Here is a 7,003-nt window from a genome sequence, read left to right as displayed (position 1 = left end):
GGTGCTCCAGCCCTGCCCCTCTCTCTGAGTCAGTCTCTGCATCTGAGACCAGGGAGTAGCTGAGACTCTCCCCAAAAGAAACTCCTCTTTCCTCTCTTCTCATCTCTCATCAGTCTGTCTTTCTCTCCCAATACCCTCCCCTCCTGATCCTCCTCACTCTTGCCCTAATTACAGGCGTCCCAGGTCCACAAGCCTTCTGAAGGGCCAGTTCTCACTCCAGCGCCCCTCTCCCTGTTCATGGATGTCTGGTCTCTAATTAGAAACCGCCCTGGCCCCTGCAGGCCTCTTTAGAGAAATTGAAGAGCAGGAACAAACAGTCGCTGTGTGCTGGATGAAGACAAGCGACCCCAACCCTCTGGGACCCCAGGTCATACTCTGCTTCTGTTCCTCAGTATCTCCATGTGAATAATGAGAACCTTCGATTCCTTGGTATCAAAGGTCACATGTTCAAATGGACGGAATGCACCTGGGGCAGACAGAAGATGTTTAGATACTTGAGATGCTGTGCCGTCGGAAAGGTATGTTCATATCCGAGTAATGGCTGATTACTTTCTGCTACATGATAAACGAGCACCTGACTTTTGGAACCCTATAGTATCTTTTTCCAGATTATGTTGAAGATTAAAAGGGAGTGTAATCACAGGATGCACATCTGGCTAAAATATATTAATCACTAACTGCAGAGTTCATTTTACAATTTTAGGAATTTATAAGATTTCACAGTGGGACATCTCATTTAAAAAATTTCTATCAATGTAAGACAAGTAAACAAACTGGCATCACAGTCCTGGTATTTAGCAAGGACCATGGGTCTCAAATGTGAGTGAGCATCAGAATTCCTTAGTCATTTGGTCAAACACAGATTTGAGATCCTCATCCTCAGAGTTTCAATTCAGTAGGTCAGGTTGGGACCTGCGTAGCTGCACCAACAAGGTTCCCAAGGTGCTGAGGGTGCTGCTCAAAGGACCACACTTTGAAAACCATGAACTAAGCTAAGAAGAGCAACCCTCTTCTCAGGAAGGGAGCATTCTCTCAGTTTCCATAATCACCACCATTCCTTATTGTCTGCCTGCCTCCACACTCACTCCGAACTTCCATTTACATTACTCACCTGTCCTGGAGGGAATTTAAAATTGTGACCTGAGATGTGGGCCCGCAGTAAGTGATGCCAAAAAGATACCTTGCCCTTCTTTAACAATCTTATCAATTAAGTATCATTAGTCCTTTTTTAGAGATGAAGACACTGAACCTCAGCTATGGAAAAGCGACTTTCTGGAAGACAAACAGATGAAAATCAGGAGGAAGATACTTGCCTGTTTTTCATGTGTTTTCAGATATTTCAATTTCAACAATACACAAACAAATGAACACAACCCATGCATATCTATTTGATATTACACAGATGATGCATCAAAGGTATTGGACATAACTTCATGAGTTCACATCATATTTACGAGAATAAGAGGTGGTCCAGCCTCTCTGGCAGCATTCAGGCAGCCACGTTCCCAAGGCTCTTGAAGTGCTGATGGGTGGAGGATGGAGGTGAGGATACAGTGAGGAAGATGACTACAGCAGAATCAAGAATTCACACCCCAGGCTCTACTTTCACTGCCTCAGAGGAGTTTTTTCTCCTGCACTCTTTCCATCCTTAAATATTTGTGGACTATCCTATGTACCTGGAACTGTGCAAAGTTCTATAGATAAAGGGAAGTCCTTCTCTCATGGGGCTTAGAGCCAACTGGATGAGGCAGGAGCAAAGCAAGTAGTCATATGAGAGAGAGGATAGAGGCAGATTTCTGCTGAGGAAGGTAGGGTTGAGAAGCAAGAGGGAAAGGCTGAATATTAAACAGCCAGAGCTCAGCCCTGACTCGGTCCTCCTTGGACTTCAGCTGCTCAGGGGAGCCCAGTTCTCACGGCCTCTGTAAAAGGAAAGGAACTTGATGATTGAATCTCGGAAGCCCCAGACCCGGACACTATGTACCTGGACAGGACCTAAGGCATCCTGGAGATGAGCAACCACAGTGCTCTCAGCACCACAATGAGAACCAAAAAGGAAGTGAATGTTCGAGCTAAGGAGGGGTCGAACAATAGACCTGCTCTGTGGCATGGTAGACTTACTCTTCCCATGCAAGAAGGGAGAATGTGTAAACTCAGATTATCAGGATGGTGCTTCTAGGGCTGATCTTTTGCCAAGTTGGCACCTGGAGGACATGCTCAGCACATAGTTTCTAAGGGCACTGCAAGCCACTTCTCCCGGGAGGTAGCAAGGAAAAAAGTCACTGTGGGCGATTTTGAGGAGTGTGTACCCTCATGAGCTCCACCTTTTTCCCAGCCCTTTCCCTCTCCCCATTCTATGCCTGCTATCTTACCCAGGATAGGATAGCACCCGCTCTTAACACAGCCTGGTCCCCATTGTAATCTTTATTCTTATCATTTTAGCTACCATATACAAAAATATCCCAGAAGCTGGACTTGGCATTGTAGCTGTGTATAATTAGTTTGGCCTTGCAGGGACCTGTGTATGGAGGCTCCAGACACACGTCAGGCCACAGGGCTATAGGGATGGGAGGATCTCAGTGAAATAGGAAGATGGTCATCACAGGTGGGTCTAAACGATCAATACAGAAAATACCAGTTTGTTTGCAATAAAGACTGGTAGGGGTGCATGTGAAAGGCTGTTTCATATCCTGCTTTGTAGGACATTACTATTCATGTTTTTAGGCTTCAGATCGACAGGGTAATATTATAAATAATTACATATCACTACTGATGTTTTTACATGAATTGGAATGTTGCAACTGATTAGCTGCTAATAGACCAGGAGTAAAAGATACATATTAAGAATATTCTCCATATGTTCATGACTGGAGCTGGACATTGGTCCATGAGTTTATAATACTAATATCTGTACATGTATGTAGCTGAAAGCTTCCAGCATAAAAAAAGAAAGTGTGAAGGCATTATGATTTAATGGAGGAAGACTTGGAAGAAAATCCCCCACTGTGTTCACATAATGGACACTGGAATTAAGGAATATTGATGGTATATTGATACTTTGACTTATATAAGAAGTATTAATTGGTCTTTTAACCATTCTTGGAAACGAGCTTTAAAACGATTGGCTTTCCTAAGAGACGACAGAACCAAGGGAGTCTTTCATGATGTGAGGGAGGTCACTAGCAAAACCTCAATCTAACCTTAGAATGGAGGTTTGTTGCCTGGGTAATCAACACCTGATTTGGTGGTTGAGTACTTTGCTTTTTTAAATTTATACATTTTTTTATTTGTAGGAAATTGCTTCTCAGAATTTTGTTATTCTCTGTGAATCATCAACATGAGTCAGTGATAGATACAGGTTTTAGTTCCCACTTTCTGCTTTTCCCTGACCCCAAACCTCACAGAGAGTTGAGAGTTTTAAGAGTAAATACATCACAAATGCCTAAAGATTTAATGAATCCTGATTTGTGATGAAGCTACCAAAGAAGCCTCAATAGAGCAAGTTATTTATGTTATTCTAATGAAGTGAGATCAATCCAGGCAACAATATGGATACACACTTCATCATGGCTCCCCTGGAAAATACAGCAGCCTGCCCAGGGGCCTCTGTCTCTGCCCATCGCCCCCTAGCGGCCACTCTTTACACTACAGCCACAATGGTCCTGTTTCAAAGCGAATCCTATCCCCTGGCTCCCATGACCATTCCCTCAGTGAACCCCTAGCTTTCTAAGAGTTAAATTCTGATTCTTAAAATTCTACAAGCCTCTTCATGACTTGTCCCCGGGCACCCTCTGTCTCATCCCGTCCACTCCCCTGCCCCTCAACCCTCTCAGCCTCAGCCACTCTGTTCCTGGTTGCAGCTCTAACACTCAGGCACTTTTTTGCACAGCTCTGTCCAAAGCTTCCTTATCACAGAGTATTTCCCTGACCCTTGCCACACTCCTAATCCCCAAAACTCCTTCTTCACAGCACCCATCGTAGCTGGCATAGGATATTCCCAAGTCTTCATTGTGTGTTTCCCTCCTTAATGTGTATATTATTTTACTGTATTTTGTTTATAGCTGTTTCCTTATTTAAATAAAAAACTATGCTCTCAAATCAGAAAAATCCATTTTGATAAATAATCCTCAAGTAAAGAACTCTTATATTTCATACTCATGCCAAGTACATCATCATTGTAGAGAGTCAATAGAGTAATATTCCTATTAGTTTCTATGATGATGAGGCCTATCTATATAATTATGAATGCAACTGTCACCAATATCATTGTATAAAAATAAAATATAGTCTGATATGTGAGCAAAAGGAAGGGCATTGAGTCTTTACTAAGATCATACCAGCCTGGGAAAACAGTCTTGGCCCCAAGAGCAAACTCAACAAAGTACTTCGTTTCTTGCTCTGCCTACAGTTGCCTCTGAACTGATGACTCTCCACTGACACTCAACTCTCTGATTAATTTCATCACAAAGAAATGATCGTTTTGTGACACATTTGTTTTTTTGCACATGTCATGGAGAAGTAAACGTAGGTAGGTCGACAAGTCTTTCAGATGAAAATGCTTTGGGGGAAAATGGAAACCACTGGCCACAAAGGTGTAAATTCTTTGTCCTCATGACTAGTAATCCTTTCAAAAATCTCTAGAAACATGGTGACCCTGCTCTCATGAAAAAGCTGTAGGTGGAAATATCCCCGGAGACACAGCATGTAGGTGGTAGGATGAGGACAAGACACAGTCTGTCACAACCCATTTTATCAAGCCCCTGATTCTGCTAAGAATTCTGAAAATGCAGAAAACTACTGAGGGGTTCTGAGTGCTCTGTTCAACATAATATGTCAACTGTCCCTGAGCCTCACCCCAGATAGAAATGGAAGAAAAGTGTAAGTCTGTGTGTTGTCCCTGACACCAAATATGTGGGGTCTTTGCCAACAGCAATCAGTTCCTCCAACACCCACTGGACATCCAGGAGTCTGTTCATTTCTGATACTAAATCTGCAGAGGTGATCCAGACCCTATAGGGTGAGGGTCCATCCGTGAACACAGCCCACCCTTCAAGTTTTGATCACAAGTCCTAGGATCACTTACATGTGTGACCAATTGGCTGTCAATTCAGAGAGTCCTTAACCAAGTTCCAAATATTCAGAACCACTCACAGAACTGGGGACCCTTTACTTATGGTCCCAGTTATTATAAACTATAAAACTCTGAGATAGCCAGAGAGAGGAAAAGCATAAGGCAAAGAGGGAGTAGGAATTGCCAAGCATCTACACCATCTCCAGACACTCCTCCCTTACAAACCTTTGATGTTATCAACCCTCTGAAGCTTTCTGAATCCAGTGTTCTTGGGTTTTAATTGATGGTTTGGTGTGTTCAGTTTGATTGAATCTTTGGCCATTATTGGCGGAATTCAGAATTTATTCTCTTCTCCCCAGGGGCACTGATAATTCTAGCCCTCTAAATATCTGATGGCATTTCTGGAGTCCTGCCGTACACAGATACTATCTAAGTTTTTTTCCTTCAGAGATTTCAATGCTTAAAGTAAGACAATAAATTCCAAGAGTTTCCAGCATCCTCGGGCATGAACCAGAATAAGGATCAAACTGGATCTTTTTACTATTCCAAAGTGGAGTTTAGGGAAAAGGAAGAAACCAGGAATAGACAGTCTCAGAGATGAAATTCATGATTTTGTAAAAATGAGGTGGGATTTTTTTTTTTTTTAAGCAGAACACATAATGATACTTCTGAGAGTCAAGAAACGTCCTTGGAGTTCAACTGCTCACTTCCCAGAAGAAATCCTCAGAGGGCTGGTAGCATCCACCACACTCCTTTTCCTGCCCCTTCCATGCACTCCCCTCCTTTCCCTCCAGTCTGTAGAGGACACGTGAGCTGGGACATACCTCAGACCCAGTTGCTTTTTTCACCCCCCAGAATGCCGGCCAGAAGGGTCCCCAGGAGGACGAGAAGGGCTGCAGAAAGTCAGAGTGTGCTCATGTTTTTGGCCTTTAAGAATGGCATTTATGGAGAGAAGCGTGCTGACAGATATGTTTACACCCCAGCTGATGGGTAAGAATAAACGGGAAAAAGGGAGTGTGGAAATGGAGGATTTGGGGACAGCTGTGTGCAATGTGTAATCTCATCACCTTCCATTGTCCTGCTTCTGCCTATATGTGTGTGTCTGCTCAGTAACTCAGTCTGATCTGACTCTTTGAGATCCCATGGACTGTAGACTGCCATGTTCCTCTGTCCTGCTTCTGTCTGCTTTGGCGAGGATGCCCAGGAAGTATGATTCTAAACTTAACTCTGTCTGTGGTCTTGTGAGAAAACAGAATGTGATTCTCCATGTGGAATTTTGTCCAGTATGGTCACTCAAGGGGCATTCCAGCACCTAGAGCACTGCATGGCATATGATGGATGGTCCATGAGTGGATGAGATCTGATCAAAGACTGCTAGGTGACCAGCAGTGTGTTAGCCCAGGTCCTCCTTTACATCCTCATGAGGAGGCTTCATATATACCTGTAAGTGCTCTCCCTCTCACATTAGCTCCACCTACTTCAGAAGACAGGTGTGACACAGGTAAGCTTCCTGCAACCATTGTGGCAGCTTCTCTACTGGAACACACAAGCTCTTTTCTGGCACTGGTTCAAAGGGATTATGAGCTGGGGAAGAGCAGCACCATCTGTGGCACAAACACTGATATTCTGGGTAGAAATAAAGTAAATGGAGTGGGCAGAAGGGAAGTAAACACATAAACACATCTCCAGAGCATGACCACCCACTACCCCTCACCTGGTTTCACCAACAGGAGACCTATCTGCCACAGTGAACCTCAGGGACTAGTGTGGATCTCAGGGATCTTGGAAGACTACCTACCACCCATATACACCCACTACAGCTTGGAACTCAACATTAGTGTTTTTTGGAACAGAGGAACTCAGTTTAAGTCTCCGTTCTTCCTTTTCCTAACAATGTGACCTGAGGCTGGAAATTACCCTCTTCTTCACTTGTAA

The sequence above is a fragment of the Ovis canadensis genome, chromosome 13 (genome assembly GCF_042477335.2).
Source record: "Ovis canadensis isolate MfBH-ARS-UI-01 breed Bighorn chromosome 13, ARS-UI_OviCan_v2, whole genome shotgun sequence".
In the NCBI taxonomy this organism is placed as follows: Eukaryota; Metazoa; Chordata; class Mammalia; order Artiodactyla; family Bovidae; genus Ovis; species Ovis canadensis.
The sequence above is the reverse complement of the archived record's forward strand: the minus strand, read 5'-3'. Positions refer to the sequence as shown.